Source organism: Oncorhynchus masou, unplaced genomic scaffold (genome assembly GCF_036934945.1).
Source record: "Oncorhynchus masou masou isolate Uvic2021 unplaced genomic scaffold, UVic_Omas_1.1 unplaced_scaffold_1976, whole genome shotgun sequence".
Taxonomy (NCBI): domain Eukaryota; kingdom Metazoa; phylum Chordata; class Actinopteri; order Salmoniformes; family Salmonidae; genus Oncorhynchus; species Oncorhynchus masou.
Genome location: NW_027008468.1, coordinates 59566 through 77133, shown reverse-complemented (window position 1 = coordinate 77133; position 17568 = coordinate 59566). Strand labels below are relative to the sequence as shown.

The following is a 17568-nucleotide window of genomic DNA, read 5'->3' as shown; positions in this document are numbered from 1 at the left end:
ACCATATCACCATGTAACATTCTGAATATGTTGTCTATCAGCACCATATCACCAGGTAACATTCTGAGTATGTTGTCTATCACTAGCAGCACCATATCACCAGGTAACATTCTGAGGATGTTGTCTATCACTATCAGCACCATATCACCAGGTAACATTCTGAGGATGTTGTCTAGCAGCACCACATCACCAGGTATGTTTAAATGTACTTGGTGAAAAAGGGTGATTCAGTTGTTGGGATCGTGGTTGTGTAGACGTGTTGGGGTCGTGAATGTGTAGACGTGTTGTGGTTGTGTAGAAGTGCTGGGGTCGTGGATGTGTAGACGTGTTGGGGTCGTGAATGTGTAGACGTGTTGGGGTTGTGTAGACGTGTTGGGGTCGTGGATGTGTAGACGTGTTGGGGTTGTGAATGTGTAGATGTGTTGGGGTCGTGAATGTGTAGATGTGTTGGGGTCGTGAATGTGTAGACGTGTTGGGGTCGTGAAAGTGTAGACGTGTTGTGGTTGTGAATGTGTAGACGTGTTGTGGTTGTGAATGTGTAGACGTGTTGGGGTCGTGAATGTGTAGATGTGTTGGGGTCGTGGATGTGTAGATGTGTTGTGGTTGTGAATGTGTAGACGTGTTGTGGTCGTGAATGTGTAGACGTGTTGGGGTCGTGGTTGTGTAGACGTGTTGTGGATGTGTAGACGTGTTGGGGTCGTGGTTGTGTAGACGTGCTGGGGTCGTGAATGTGTAGACGTGTTGGGGTCGTGAATGTGTCGACGTGCTGTGGTCGTGTAGACGTGTTGGGGTAGTGAATGTGTAGACGTGTTGTGGTTGTTTAGAAGTGGTGGGGTCGTGAATGTGTAGACGTGCTGTGGTCGTGTAGACGTGTTGGGGTCGTGAATGTGTAGACGTGTTGTGGTTGTGTAGAAGTGGTGGGGTCGTGAATGTGTCGACGTGTTGTGGTCGTGTAGACGTGTTGGGGTCGTGAATGTGTAGACATGTTGTGGTCGTGTAGACGTGTTGGGGTCGTGAATGTGTAGACGTGTTGTGGTTGTGTAGAAGTGGTGGGGTCGTGAATGTGTAGACGTGCTGTGGTCGTGTAGAAGTGTTGGGGTCGTGAATGTGTAGACGTGTTGGGGTTGTGAATGTGTAGACGTGTTGGGGTCATGTAGAAGTGTTGGGGTCGTGAATGTGTAGACGTGTTGGGGTTGTGAATGTGTAGACGTGTTGGGGTCGTGAATGTGTAGACGTGTTGGGGTCGTGAATGTGTAGACGTGTTGGGGTCGTGAATGTGTAGACCTGTTGGGGTCGTGAATGTGTAGACGTGTTGGGGTTGTGGTTGTGTAGACGTGTTGGGGTCATGTAGACGTGTTGGGGTCGTGGTTGTGTAGATGTGTTGTGGTCGTGAATGTGTAGACGTGTTGTGGTCGTGAATGTGTAGATGTGTTGGGGTTGTGAATGTGTAGACGTGTTGGAGTCGTGAATGTGTAGACGTTGGGGTCGTGAATGTGTAGACGTGTTGGGGTCGTGAATGTGTAGACGTGTTGGAGTCGTGAATGTGTAGACGTGTTGGGGTCGTGGTTGTGTAGACGTGTTGTGGTCGTGAATGTGTAGACGTGTTGGTCGTGAATGTGTAGACGTGTTGGGGTCGTGAATGTGTAGACGTCTTGTGGTTGTGTAGACGTGTTGGGGTCGTTAATGTGTAGACGTGTTGTGGTTGTGAATGTGTAGACGTGTTGGGGTCGTGTAGATGTGTTGGGGTCGTGGATGTGTAGATGTGTTGGGGTCGTGAATGTGTAGACGTGTTGGGGTCGTGAATGTGTAGACGTGTTGGGGTCGTGAATGTGTAGACGTGTTGGGGTCGTGAATGTGTAGACGTGTTGGGGTCGTGAATGTGTAGACGTGTTGGGGTCTTGAATGTGTAGACGTGTTGGGGTCGTGAATGTGTAGACGTGTTGGGGTCGTGAATGTGTAGACGTGTTGGGGTCGTGTAGACGTGTTGGGGTCGTGAATGTGTAGACGTGGTTGTGGTTGTGTAGACGTGTTGGGGTCGTGAATGTGTAGACGTGTTGGGGTCGTGAATGTGTAGACGTATTGGGGTCGTGAATGTGTAGACGTATTGGGGTCGTGGATGTGTAGATGTGTTGGGGTCGTGAATGTGTAGACGTGTTGGGGTCGTGAATGTGTAGACGTGTTGGGGTCGTGAATGTGTAGACGCGTTGTGGTTGTGAATGTGTAGACGTGGTTGTGTAGACGTGTTGTGAATGTGTAGACGTGGTTGTGGTTGTGTAGACGTGTTGTGGTTGTGTAGACGTGGTTGTGGTTGTGTAGACGTGTTGTGGTTGTGTAGACGTGGTTGTGGTTGTGTAGACGTGTTGTGGTTGTGTAGACGTTTTGTGGTTGTGTAGACGTGGTTGTGGTTGTGTAGACGTGTTGTGGTTGTGTAGACGTGTTGTGGTTGTGTAGACGTGATGTGGTTGTTTAGACGTGGTTGTGGTTGTGTAGACGTGGTTGTGGTTGTGTAGACGTGGTGTGGTTGTGTAGACGTGGTTGTGAATGTGTAGACGTGGTTGTGGTTGTGTAGACGTGGTTGTGGTTGTGTAGACGTGGTTGTGGTTGTGTAGACATGGTGTGGTTGTGTAGACGTGGTTGTGGTTGTGTAGACGTGTTGTGGTTGTGTAGACGTGGTTGTGGTTGTGTAGACGTGTTGTGGTTGTGTAGACGTGTTGTGGTTGTGTAGACGTGTTGTGGTTGTGTAGACGTGGTTGTGTATGTGTAGACGTGTTGTGGTTGTGTAGACGTGGTTGTGGTTGTGTAGACGTGTTGGGGTTGTGGTTGTGTAGACGTGTTGGGGTTGTGGTTGTGTAGATGTGTTGGGGTCGTGAATGTGTAGACGTGTTGGGGTCGTGAATGTGTAGACGTGTTGTGGTTGTGTAGAAGTGTTGGGGTCGTGGATGTGTAGACGTGTTGGGGTTGTGTAGACGTGTTGGGGTCGTGGATGTGTAGACGTGTTGGGGTTGTGAATGTGTAGATGTGGTGAATGTGTAGATGTGTTGGGGTCGTGAATGTGTAGACGTGTTGGGGTCGTGAAAGTGTAGACGTGTTGTGGTTGTGAATGTGTAGACGTGTTGTGGTTGTGAATGTGTAGACGTGTTGGGGTCGTGAATGTGTAGATGTGTTGGGGTCGTGGATGTGTAGATGTGTTGTGGTTGTGAATGTGTAGACGTGTTGTGGTCGTGAATGTGTAGACGTGTTGGGGTCGTGGTTGTGTAGACGTGTTGTGGATGTGTAGACGTGTTGGGGTCGTGGTTGTGTAGACGTGCTGGGGTCGTGAATGTGTAGACGTGTTGGGGTCGTGAATGTGTAGACGTGTTGGGGTCGTGAATGTGTCGACGTGCTGTGGTAGTGAATGTGTAGACGTGTTGTGGTTGTTTAGAAGTGGTGGGGTCGTGAATGTGTAGACGTGCTGTGGTCGTGTAGACGTGTTGGGGTCGTGAATGTGTAGACGTGTTGTGGTTGTGTAGAAGTGGTGGGGTCGTGAATGTGTCGACGTGTTGTGGTCGTGAATGTGTAGACGTGTTGTGGTCGTGTAGACGTGTTGGGGTCGTGAATGTGTAGACGTGTTGTGGTTGTGTAGAAGTGGTGGGGTCGTGAATGTGTAGACGTGCTGTGGTCGTGTAGAAGTGTTGGGGTCGTGAATGTGTAGACGTGTTGGGGTTGTGAATGTGTAGACGTGTTGGGGTCATGTAGAAGTGTTGGGGTCGTGAATGTGTAGACGTGTTGGGGTCGTGAATGTGTAGACGTGTTGGGGTCGTGAATGTGTAGACGTGATGGGGTCGTGAATGTGTAGACCTGTTGGGGTCGTGAATGTGTAGACGTGTTGGGGTTGTGGTTGTGTAGACGTGTTGGGGTCATGTAGACGTGTTGGGGTCGTGGTTGTGTAGACGTGTTGTGGTCGTGAATGTGTAGATGTGTTGGGGTTGTGAATGTGTAGACGTGTTGGAGTCGTGAATGTGTAGACGTTGGGGTCGTGAATGTGTAGACGTGTTGGGGTCGTGAATGTGTAGACGTGTTGGAGTCGTGAATGTGTAGACGTGTTGGGGTGGTGGTTGTGTAGATGTGTTGTGGTCGTGAATGTGTAGACGTGTTGGGGTCGTGAATGTGTAGACGTGTTGGGGTCGTGAATGTGTAGACGTCTTGTGGTTGTGTAGACGTGTTGGGGTCGTTAATGTGTAGACGTGTTGTGGTTGTGAATGTGTAGACGTGTTGGGGTCGTGTAGACGTGTTGGGGTCGTGAATGTGTAGACGTGTTGGGGTCGTGAATGTGTAGACGTGTTGGGGTCGTGAATGTGTAGACGTGTTGGGGTCGTGAATGTGTAGACGTGTTGGGGTCGTGAATGTGTAAACGTGTTGGGGTCGTGTAGACGTGTTGGGGTCGTGAATGTGTAGACGTGTTGGGGTCGTGTAGACGTGTTGGGGTCGTGAATGTGTAGACGTGGTTGTGGTTGTGTAGACGTGTTGGGGTCGTGAATGTGTAGACGTGTTGGGGTCGTGAATGTGTAGACGTATTGGGGTCGTGGATGTGTAGACGTGTTGGGGTCGTGAATGTGTAGACGCGTTGTGGTTGTGAATGTGTAGACGTGGTTGTGTAGACGTGTTGTGAATGTGTAGACGTGGTTGTGGTTGTGTAGACGTGTTGTGGTTGTGTAGACGTGGTTGTGGTTGTGTAGACGTGTTGTGGTTGTGTAGACGTGGTTGTGTAGACGTGTTGTGGTTGTGTAGACGTTTTGTGGTTGTGTAGACGTGGTTGTGGTTGTGTAGACGTGTTGTGGTTGTGTAGACGTGTTGTGGTTGTGTAGACGTGATGTGGTTGTTTAGACGTGGTTGTGGTTGTGTAGACGTGGTTGTGGTTGTGTAGACATGGTGTGGTTGTGTAGACGTGGTTGTGAATGTGTAGACGTGGTTGTGGTTGTGTAGACGTGTTGTGGTTGTGTAGACGTGGTTGTGGTTGTGTAGACATGGTGTGGTTGTGTAGACGTGGTTGTGGTTGTGTAGACGTGTTGTGGTTGTGTAGACGTGGTTGTGGTTGTGTAGACGTGTTGTGGTTGTGTAGACGTGTTGTGGTTGTGTAGACGTGGTTGTGTATGTGTAGACGTGTTGTGGTTGTGTAGACGTGGTTGTGGTTGTGTAGACGTGTTGGGGTTGTGGTTGTGGTTGTGTAGACGTGTTGGGGTTGTGGTTGTGTAGACGTGTTGGGGTCGTGAATGTGTAGACGTGGTTGTGGTCGTGTAGACGTGTTGGGGTCGTGTAGACGTGTTGGGGTTGTGTAGACGTGGTTGTGGTTGTGTAGACGTGGTGTGGTCGTGTAGACGTGTTGGGGTCGTGTAGACGTGTTGGGGTCGTGTAGACGTGTTGGGGTCATGTAGACGTGTTGGGGTCATGTAGACGTGTTGGGGTCGTGGTTGTGTAGACGTGTTGGGGTCGTGAATGTGTAGACGTGGTTGTGGTTGTGTAGACGTGTTGTGGTTGTGTAGACGTGTTGGGGTCGTGTAGACGTGTTGGGGTCGTGTAGACGTGGTTGTGGTTGTGTAGACGTGGTGTGGTTGTGTAGACGTGGTTGTGAATGTGTAGACGTGGTTGTGGTTGTGGTTGTGTAGACGTGTTGGGGTCGTGGATGTGTAGATGTGTTGGGGTCGTGAATGTGTAGACGTGTTGGGGTCGTGAATGTGTAGACGTGTTGGGGTCGTGAATGTGTAGACGCGTTGTGGTTGTGAATGTGTAGACGTGGTTGTGTAGACGTGTTGTGAATGTGTAGACGTGGTTGTGGTTGTGTAGACGTGTTGTGGTTGTGTAGACGTGGTTGTGTAGACGTGTTGTGGTTGTGTAGACGTGTTGTGGTTGTGTAGACGTTTTGTGGTTGTGTAGACGTGGTTGTGGTTGTGTAGACGTGTTGGGGTTGTGGTTGTGTAGACGTGTTGGGGTTGTGGTTGTGTAGACGTGTTGGGGTTGTGTAGACGTGTTGTGGTTGTGTAGACGTGTTGGGGTCGTGTAGACGTGTTGGGGTCGTGTAGACGTGGTTGTGTAGACGTGGTGTGGTTGTGTAGACGTGGTTGTGAATGTGTAGACGTGGTTGTGGTTGTGTAGACGTGGTTGTGTAGACGTGTTGGGGTCGTGTAGACGTGGTTGTGGTTGTGTAGACGTGGTTGTGGTTGTGTAGACGTGTTGGGGTTGTGGTTGTGTAGACGTGTTGGGGTTGTGGTTGTGTAGACGTGTTGGGGTTGTGTAGACGTGTTGGGGTCGTGAATGTGTAGACGTGGTTGTGGTTGTGTAGACGTGTTGGGGTTGTGTAGACGTGTTGGGGTCGTGTAGACGTGTTGGGGTCGTGTAGACGTGTTGGGGTCGTGTAGACGTGTTGTGGTTGTGTAGACGTGTTGGGGTCGTGTAGACGTGGTTGTGGTTGTGTAGACGTGGTTGTGAATGTGTAGACGTGGTTGTGGTTGTGTAGACGTGTTGGGGTCGTGTAGACGTGGTTGTGGTTGTGTAGACGTGGTTGTGGTTGTGTAGACGTGGTTGTGTAGACGTGTTGGGGTCGTGTAGACGTGGTTGTGGTTGTGTAGACGTGTTGGGGTTGTGGTTGTGTAGACGTGTTGGGGTTGTGGTTGTGTAGACGTGGTTGTGGTTGTGTAGACGTGTTGGGGTCGTGTAGACGTGTTGTGGTTGTAGACGTGTTGGGGTCGTGTAGACGTGTTGGGGTCGTGTAGACGTGTTGGGGTCGTGTAGACGTGTTGTGGTTGTGTAGACGTGTTGGGGTCGTGTAGACGTGTTGGGGTCGTGGTTGTGTAGACGTGTTGGGGTCGTGAATGTGTAGACGTGGTTGTGTAGACGTGTTGGGGTTGTGTAGACGTGTTGGGGTCGTGGTTCTTACCAGGCTCTGTTCGCTGAGCAGACAGAAGAGCAGTGCATTGCCCACCTCCCTGAGATTCTGGAAGCAGACGGTCTTCAACTCGGCGTACTCCACTATGTCCTTCAGCTGGTGGTGGAAAAACTCCAGGATACCTTGCAGGGAGGAGAGACGGAGACGGCTACGTCAGCTAAACAAATCAAGGCATCGATTAAGGACACTCTTAATGGCTAGCTACTGTAGTCCACTTTGCCTTGCTAAAACCTTTAATTATATAAATATCTAACAGATATTGAAGGCTCCTTGTCTCTCCGGACTCACCCGGCGAGCCGTACTCGTGGCGGGGGAGACGGCAGATCTTAGGCATCACCTCCATCAGGGTCTTCACATACTGCATGATGGTGCCCTGGAGCTGGGGGGGGGGGGTTAATAACATACTGCATGATGGTGCCCTGGAGCTGAGGGGGGTTAATAACATACAGCATGATGGTGCCCTGGAGCTGAGGGGGGTTAATAACATACTGCATGATGGTGCCCTGGAGCTGAGGGGGGTTAATAACATACTGCATGATGGTGCCCTGGAGCTGAGGGGGGTTAATAACATACTGCATGATGGTGCCCTGGAGCTGAGGGGGGTTAATAACATACTGCATGATGGTGCCCTGGAGCTGAGGGGGGGGTTAATAACATACTGCATGATGGTGCCCTGGAGCTGAGGGGGGTTAATAACATACTGCATGATGGTGCCCTGGAGCTGAGGGGGGTAATAACATACTGCATGATGGTGCCCTGGAGCTGAGGGGGGTTAATAACATACAGCATGATGGTGCCCTGGAGCTGAGGGGGGGGGTTAATAACATACTGCATGATGGTGCCCTGGAGCTGAGGGGGGGGGTTAATAACATACAGCATGATGGTGCCCTGGAGCTGAGGGGGGGGGGGTAATAACATACTGCATGATGGTGCCCTGGAGATGAGGGGGGGGTTAATAACATACTGCATGATGGTGCCCTGGAGCTGAGGGGGGGGGTTAATAACATACAGCATGATGGTGCCCTGGAGCTGAGGGGGGTTAATAACATACTGCATGATGGTGCCCTGGAGCTGAGGGGGAGGTTAATAACATACTGCATGATGGTGCCCTGGAGCTGAGGGGGGGGAGGTTAATAACATACTGCATGATGGTGCCCTGGAGCTGAGGGGGGTTAATAACATACTGCATGATGGTGCCCTGGAGCTGAGGGGGGTTAATAACATACTGCATGATGGTGCCCTGGAGCTGAGGGGGGTTAATAACATACTGCATGATGGTGCCCTGGAGCCGAGGGGGGGGTTAATAACATACTGCATGATGGTGCCCTGGAGCTGAGGGGGGAGGTTAATAACATACTGCATGATGGTGCCCTGGAGCTGAGGGGGAGGTTAATAACATACTGCATGATGGTGCCCTGGAGCTGAGGGGGGAGGTTAATAACATACTGCATGATGGTGCCCTGGAGCTGAGGGGGGGGTTAATAACATACTGCATGATGGTGCCCTGGAGCTGAGGGGGTGGGGGTAATAACATACTGCATGATGGTGCCCTGGAGCTGAGGGGGGGGTTAATAACATACTGCATGATGGTGCCCTGGAGCTGAGGGGGGGGGGTTAATAACATACTGCATGATGGTGCCCTGGAGCTGAGGGGGGTAATAACATACTGCATGATGGTGCCCTGGAGCTGAGGGGGGGTAATAACATACTGCATGATGGTGCCCTGGAGCTGAGGGGGGGGGTTAATAACATACTGCATGATGGTGCCCTGGAGCTGAGGGGGGTTAATAATATACTGCATGATGGTGCCCTGGAGCTGAGGGGGGGGTAATAACATACTGCATGATGGTGCCCTGGAGCTGAGGGGGGTTAATAACATACTGCATGATGGTGCCCTGGAGCTGAGGGGGGGTAATAACATACTGCATGATGGTGCCCTGGAGCTGAGGGGGGGGTAATAACATACTGCATGATGGTGCCCTGGAGCTGAGGGGGGTTAATAACATACTGCATGATGGTGCCCTGGAGCTGAGGGGGGTTAATAACATACTGCATGATGGTGCCCTGGAGCTGAGGGGGGTTAATAACATACTGCATGATGGTGCCCTGGAGCTGAGGGGGGGGTAATAACATACTGCATGATGGTGCCCTGGAGCTGAGGGGGGTTAATAACATACTGCATGATGGTGCCCTGGAGCTGAGGGGGGTTAATAACATACTGCATGATGGTGCCCTGGAGCTGAGGGGGGGGTTAATAACATACTGCATGATGGTGCCCTGGAGCTGAGGGGGTAATAACATACTGCATGATGGTGCCCTGGAGCTGAGGGGGGTTAATAACATACTGCATGATGGTGCCCTGGAGCTGAGGGGGGGGTTAATAATATACTGCATGATGGTGCCCTGGAGCTGAGGGGGGTAATAACATACTGCATGATGGTGCCCTGGAGCTGAGGGGGGTTAATAATATACTGCATGATGGTGCCCTGGAGCTGAGGGGGGGGGGGTAATAATATACTGCATGATGGTGCCCTGGAGCTGAGGGGGGGGGTTAATAACATACAGCATGATGGTGCCCTGGAGCTGAGGGGGGGGGGTTAATAACATACTGCATGATGGTGCCCTGGAGCTGAGGGGGGAGGTTAATAACATACTGCATGATGGTGCCCTGGAGCTGAGGGGGGTTAATAACATACTGCATGATGGTGCCCTGGAGCTGAGGGGGGGGTTAATAACATACTGCATGATGGTGCCCTGGAGCTGAGGGGGGGGTAATAACATACTGCATGATGGTGCCCTGGAGCTGAGGGGGGGGGTTAATAACATACTGCATGATGGTGCCCTGGAGCTGAGGGGGGGGTTAATAACATACTGCATGATGGTGCCCTGGAGCTGAGGGGGGGTAATAACATACTGCATGATGGTGCCCTGGAGCTGGGGGGGGGTAATAACATACTGCATGATGGTGCCCTGGAGCTAAGGGGGGGGTTAATAACATACTGCATGATGGTGCCCTGGAGCTGAGGGGGGTTAATAACATACTGCATGATGGTGCCCTGGAGCTGAGGGGGGTTAATAACATACTGCATGATGGTGCCCTGGAGCTGAGGGGGGGTTAATAACATACTGCATGATGGTGCCCTGGAGCTGAGGGGGGGTTAATAACATACTGCATGATGGTGTCCTGGAGCTGAGGGGGTTAATAACATACTGCATGATGGTGCCCTGGAGCTGAGGGGGGTTAATAACATACTGCATGATGGTGCCCTGGAGCTGAGGGGGGTTAATAACATACTGCATGATGGTGTCCTGGAGCTGAGGGGGTTAATAACATACTGCATGATGGTGCCCTGGAGCTGAGGGGGGTTAATAACATACTGCATGATGGTGCCCTGGAGCTGAGGGGGGTTAATAACATACTGCATGATGGTGTCCTGGAGCTGAGGGGGGAGGTTAATAACATACTGCATGATGATGCCCTGGAGCTGAGGGGGGGGGGGTTAATAACATACTGCATGATGGTGCCCTGGAGCTGAGGGGGGGTAATAATATACTGCATGATGGTGTCCTGGAGCTGAGGGGGGGGGGTTAATAATATACTGCATGATGGTGCCCTGGAGCTGAGGGGGGTAATAACATACTGCATGATGGGTCCCTGGAGCTGAGGGGGGGGGTTAATAACATACTGCATGATGGTGCCCTGGAGCTGATGGGGGGTTAATAACATACAGCATGATGGTGCCCTGGAGCTGAGGGGGGTTAATAACATACTGCATGATGGTGCCCTGGAGCTGAGGGGGGGGGTTAATAACATACAGCATGATGGTGCCCTGGAGCTGAGGGGGGTTAATAACATACTACATGATGGTGCCCTGGAGCTGAGGGGGGGGGTAATAACATACTGCATGATGGTGCCCTGGAGCTGAGGGGGGGGTTAATAACATACTGCATGATGGTGCCCTGGAGCTGAGGGGGGGGGGGTTAATAACATACTGCATGATGGTGCCCTGGAGCTGAGGGGGGTTAATAACATACTGCATGATGGTGCCCTGGAGCTGAGGGGGGTTAATAACATACTGCATGATGGTGCCCTGGAGCTGAGGGGGTTAATAACATACTGCTTGATGGTGCCCTGGAGCTGAGGGGGGTTAATAACATACTGCATGATGGTGCCCTGGAGCTGAGGGGGGTAATAACATACTGCATGATGGTGCCCTGGAGCTGAGGGGGGGGTTAATAACATACTGCATGATGGTGCCCTGGAGCTGAGGGGGGGGTAATAACATACTGCATGATGGTGCCCTGGAGCTGAGGGGGGAGGTTAATAACATACTGCATGATGGTGCCCTGGAGCTGAGGGGGGAGGTTAATAACATACTGCATGATGGTGCCCTGGAGCTGAGGGGGAGGTTAATAACATACTGCATGATGGTGCCCTGGAGCTGAGGGGGGTAATAACATACTGCATGATGGTGCCCTGGAGCTGAGGGGGGGTTAATAACATACTGCATGATGGTGCCCTGGAGCTGAGGGGGGTTAATAACATACTGCATGATGGTGCCCTGGAGCTGAGGGGGGTTAATAACATACTGCATGATGGTGCCCTGGAGCTGAGGGGGGGGGTTAATAACATACTGCATGATGGTGCCCTGGAGCTGAGGGGGGTAATAACATACTGCATGATGGTGCCCTGGAGCTGAGGGGGGGGTTAATAACATGCTGCATGATGGTGCCCTGGAGCTGAGGGGGGTTAATAACATACTGCATGATGGTGCCCTGGAGCTGAGGGGGGGGGGTTAATAACATACTGCATGATGGTGCCCTGGAGCTGAGGGGGGAGGGGTAATAACATACTGCATGATGGTGCCCTGGAGCTGAGGGGGGTTTAATAATATACAGCATGATGGTGCCCTGGAGCTGAGGGGGGTTAATAACATACTGCATGATGGTGCCCTGGAGCTGAGGGGGGTTAATAACATACTGCATGATGGTGCCCTGGAGCTGAGGGGGGTTAATAACATACTGCATGATGGTGCCCTGGAGCTGAGGGGGGTTAATAACATACTGCATGATGGTGCCCTGGAGCTGAGGGGGGTTAATAATATACTGCATGATGGTGCCCTGGAGCTGAGGGGGGGTTAATAACATACTGCATGATGGTGCCCTGGAGCTGAGGGGGGTTAATAATATACAGCATGATGGTGCCCTGGAGCTGAGGGGGGGGTTAATAATATACTGCATGATGGTGCCCTGGAGCTGAGGGGGGGGTTAATAACATACTGCATGATGGTGCCCTGGAGCTGAGGGGGGTTAATAATATACAGCATGATGGTGCCCTGGAGCTGAGGGGGGGTTAATAACATACTGCATGATGGTGCCCTGGAGCTGAGGGGGGGGGTTAATAATATACTGCATGATGGTGCCCTGGAGCTGAGGGGGGGAGGTTAATAACATACAGCATGATGGTGCCCTGGAGCTGGGGGGGGGGGGGGTTAATAACATACAGCATGATGGTGCCCTGGAGGTGAGGGGGGGTAATAACATACAGCATGATGGTGCCCTGGAGCTGGGGGGGGGGTTAATAACATACTGCATGATGGTGCCCTGGAGCTGAGGGGGGTTAATAATATACAGCATGATGGTGCCCTGGAGCTGGGGGGGGTTAATAACATACAGCATGATGGTGCCCTGGAGCTGAGGGGGGGGTAATAACATACAGCATGATGGTGCCCTGGGGGGGGGGGTTAATAACATACTGCATGATGGTGCCCTGGAGCTGAGGGGGGTTAATAATATACAGCATGATGGTGCCCTGGAGCTGAGGGGGGTTAATAACATTCTGCATGATGGTGCCCTGGAGCTGAGGGGGGGGGGGGGGGTAATAACATGCTGCATGATGGTGCCCTGGAGCTGGATTCCTCCTCCCTCCCTCTCCACTCTCCATTCCTCCTCCCCCCTCTCTCCACTCTCCATTCCTCTTCCCTCCCTCTCTCCATTCCCCCTCCCTCCATTCCTCCTCCCCCCCTCTCTCCATTCCTCCTCCCTCCCTCTCTCCACTCTCCATTCCTCCTCCCTCTCCATTCCTCCTCCCTCCCTATCTCCATTCCTCCCCCCCCCTCTCTCCATCCCTCCTCCCTCCTCCCCCCTCTCCATTCCTCCTCCCTCCCTCTCTCCACTCTCCATTCCTCCTCCCTCCCTCTCTCCACTTTCCATTCCTCATCCCTCCCTCTCTCCACTCTCCATTCCTCCTCCCTCCCCATTCCTCCTCCCCCTCCCTCTCTCCATTCCTCCTCCCCCTCTCCCCCACTCTCCATTCCTCCTCCCTCCCTCTCTCCATTCCCCCTCCCTCCATTCCTCCTCCCCCCCTCTCTCCATTCCTCCTCCCTCCCTCTCTGCACTCTCCATTCCTCCTCCCTCCCTCTCTCCACTCTCCATTCCTCCTCCCTCCCTCTCTCCATTCCTCCTCCCTCCCTCTCTCCACTCTCCATTCCTCCTCCCTCCCTCTCTCCACTCTCCATTCCTCCTCCCTCCCTCTCTCCATTCCCCCTCCCTCCATTCCTCCTCCCCCTCTCCATTCCTCCTCCCTCCCTCTCTCCACTCTCCATTCCTCCTCCCTCCCTCTCTCCACTCTCCATTCCTCCTCCCTCCCTCTCTCCATTCCTCCTCCCTCCCTCTCTCCACTCTCCATTCCTCCTCCCTCCATTCACCCTCCCTCCATTCCTCCTCCCCCCCTCCCATTCCTCCTCCCTCCCTCTCTCCACTCTCCATTCCTCCTCCCTCCCTCTCTCCACTCTCCATTCCTCCTCCCTCCCTCTCTCCATTCCTCCACCCTCCATTCCTCCTCCCCCTCTCTCCATTCCTCCTCCCTCCCTCTCTCCACTCTCCATTCCTCCTCCCTCCCTCTCTCCATTCCTCCTCCCCCTCTCTCCATTCCTCCTCCCTCCCTCTCTCCACTCTCCATTCCTCCTCCCTCCCTCCATTCCTCCTCCCTCTCCATTCCTCCTCCCTCTCCCCACACCCACTGCCAATTCCTCCTCCCTCCATCCCACCCTCCCTCTACTCACCCGCCCGCCCTCCCTCCCACCACCACTCTCCATCCCCCTCTCGCCCACTTACCCTCCACCCCCTCACTCATCCCACCCCTCCCCATCCCTTCTCCTTTCTCACCAGGCTCTTGACCACATTGAGCAGTTCCTCCATGACCACAGCGATGCCCTGGTACCCCAGCAGACGACACATGGCCTTGATGTGAGGAGGACCAACAAAGTGTCTGTAGAAACCAAAGATACTGCTGTACGCCAGGTTCAGAGCCTGTAGAGAGGGGAGAGGTAGAGAGAGACAGGAAGTTAAGGGCCTGTAGAGAGGGGAGAGGTAGAGGGAGACAGGAAGTTAAGGGCCTTTAGAGAGGGGGAGTTAGAGGGAGACAGCAATTTAAGGGCCTGTAGAGAGGGGAGAGGTAGAGGGAGACAGGACGCCTCTAACCCTATTACAGGGGCTGAGTCACTGGCTTACTGGGGCTCTCTCATGCCGTCCCTGGAAGGGGTGCGTCACCTGAGTGGGTTGATTCACTGATGTGGTCATCCTGTCTGGTTTGGCACACCCCCTTGGGTTGTGCCATGGCGGAGATCTTTGCGGGCTATACTCAGCTTTGTCTCAGGATGGTAAGTTGGTGGTTGAAGATATCCCTCTAGTGGTGTGGGGGCTGTGCTTTGGCAAAGTGGGTGGGGTTATATCCTTCCTGTTTGGCCGTGTCCGGGGGTGTCCTCGGATGGGGCCACAGTGTCTCCTGACCCCTCCTGTCTCAGCCTCCAGTATTTATGCTGCAGTAGTTTATGTGTCGGGGGCTGGGGTTAGTTTGTTATATCTGGAGTACTTCTCCTGTCCAATTCGGTGTCCTGTGTGAATCTAAGTGTGCGTTCTCTAATTCTCTCCTTCTCTCTCTCGGAGGACCTGAGCCCTAGGACCATGCCCCAGGACTACCTGACATGATGACTCCTTGCTGTCCCCAGTCCACCTGGCCATGCTGCTGCTCCAGTTTCAACTGTTCTGCCTTATTATTATTCGACCATGCTGGTCATTTATGAACATTTGAACATCTTGGCCATGTTCTGTTATAATCTCTACCCGGCACAGCCAGAAGAGGACTGGCCACCCCACATAGCCTGGTTCCTCTCTAGGTTTCTTCCTAGGTTTTGGCCTTTCTAGGGAGTTTTTCCTAACCACCGTGCTTCTACACCTGCATTGCTTGCTGTTTGGGGTTTTAGGCTGGGTTTCTGTACAGCACTTTGAGATATCAGCTGATGTACGAAGGGCTATATAAATAAATTTGATTTGATTTGACGTTAAGGGCCTGTAGAGAGGGGAGAGGTAGAGGGAGACAGGAAGTTAAGGGCCTGTAGAAACTAAAGATACTGCTGTACCCCAGATTCAGAGCCTGAAGAAGGTGGAGAGAGGGAGACAGAGGGATAGAAAAGAGAGCGAGAGAGAGGGAAACAGGGAGAAAGTTATGCCAGAATTTTCCCCTACAATATTCGCTTTCTCACTCCCTCCCTGTCTGTCAGCTCTGAGTTGCTGTTGCTGTAATCGCTCAGTGGTGGAGGAGAAGTGTTCCACTCCACTGTAGGGGACTGGAGGAGAAGTGTTCCACTCCACTGTAGGGGACTGGAGGAGAAGTGTTCCACTACACTGTAGGGGACTGGAGGAGAAGTGTTCCACTACACTGTAGGGGACTGGAGGAGAAGTGTTCCACAACATCCGCTGAGTACGACCCTGCCTCACACAGGAAGCGGCGCAGGTCCTAATCCAGGCACTTGTCATCTCTCGTCTGGATTACTGCAACTCGCTGTTGGCTGGGCTCCCTGCCTGTGCCATTAAACCCCTACAACTCATCCAGAACGCCGCAGCCCGTCTGGTGTTCAACCTTCCCAAATTCTCTCACGTCACCCCGCTCCTCCGCTCTCTCCACTGGCTTCCAGTTGAAGCTCGCATCCGCTACAAGACCATGGTGCTTGCCTACGGAGCTGTGAGGGGAACGGCACCGCAGTACCTCCAGGCTCTGATCAGGCCCTACACCCAAACAAGGGCACTGCGTTCATCCACCTCTGGCCTGCTCGCCTCCCTACCACTGAGGAAGTACAGTTCCCACTCAGCCCAGTCAAAACTGTTCGCTGCTCTGGCCCCCAATGGTGGAACAAACTCCCTCACGACGCCAGGACAGCGGAGTCAATCACCACCTTCCGGAGACACCTGAAACCCCACCTCTTTAAGGAATACCTAGGATAGGATAAAGTAATCCTTCTCACCCCCCTTAAATGATTTAGATGCACTATTGTAAAGTGGCTGTTCCACTGGATGTCATAAGGTGAATTCACCAATTTGTAAGTGTTCCACTACACTGTAGGGGACTGGAGGAGAAGTGTTCCACTACACTGTAGGGGGCTGGAGGAGAAGTGTTCCACTACACTGTAGGGGACTGGAGGAGAAGTGTTCCACTACACTGTAGGGGACTGGAGGAGAAGTGTTCCACTACACTGTAGGGGACTGGAGGAGAAGTGTTCCACTACACTGTAGGGGACTGGAGGAGAAGTGTTCCACTACACTGTAGGGGACTGGAGGAGAAGTGTTCCACTACACCGTAGGGGACTGGAGGAGAAGTGTTCCACTACACCGTAGGGGGCTTGACTCTGACTCTGTTTTACAAATCATTCATTGAGAGTATTTTAACTTTTTGTATTGTTTGTTAGTTTGGTAATGCATATGTCAGCCAGAGAAATATGCTGAGAAGGATTATCACCACAGCAACCAAGGTACTTGGAGTCAAACAGACAGGCCTGGATGAGATATTTAAGGTCAGGGCCCTCCCCAAGGTACTTGGAGTCAAACAGACAGGCCTGGATGAGATATTTAAGGTCAGGGCCCTCCCCAAGGTACTTGGAGTCAAACAGACAGGCCTGGATGAGATATTTAAGGTCAGGGCCCTCCCCAAGGTACTTGGAGTCAAACAGACAGGCCTAGATGAGATATTTAAGGTCAGGGCCCTCCCAAGGTACTTGGAGTCAAACAGACAGGCCTGGATGAGATATTTAAGGTCAGGGCCCTCCCCAAGGTACTTGGAGTCAAACAGACAGGCCTGGATGAGATATTTAAGGTCAGGGCCCTCCCAAGTTACTTGGAGTCAAACAGACAGGCCTGGATGAGATATTTAAGGTCAGGGCCCTCCCAAGGTACTTGGAGTCAAACAGACAGGCCTGGATGAGATATTTAAGGTCAGGGCCCTCCCCAAGGTACTTGGAGTCAAACAGACAGGCCTGGATGAGATATTTAAGGTCAGGGCCCTCCCCAAGGTACTTGGAGTCAAACAGACAGACCCGGATGAGATAGTTAAGGTCAGGGCCCTCCCCAAGGTACTTGGAGTCAAACAGACAGGCCCGGATGAGATATTTAAGGTCAAGGCCCTCCCCAAGGTACTTGGAGTCAAACAGACAGACCTGGATGAGATATTTAAGGTCAGGGCCCTCCCCAAGGTACTTGGAGTCAAACAGACAGGCCTGGATGAGATATTTAAGGTCAGGGCCCTCCCCAAGGTACTTGGAGTCAAACAGACAGGCCTGGATGAGATATTTAAGGTCAGGGCCCTCCCCAAGGTACTT

The 17568-nt window shown here is 52.5% G+C and overlaps 1 pseudogene; it reads right to left on the bottom strand.

The window, feature by feature from the left end:
* Positions 1 to 820: 820 nt before the first annotated feature.
* The window catches only part of LOC135532661 (cytoplasmic FMR1-interacting protein 1 homolog), a 74123-nt pseudogene continuing 57375 nt past the window's right edge, over positions 821 to 17568 (bottom strand).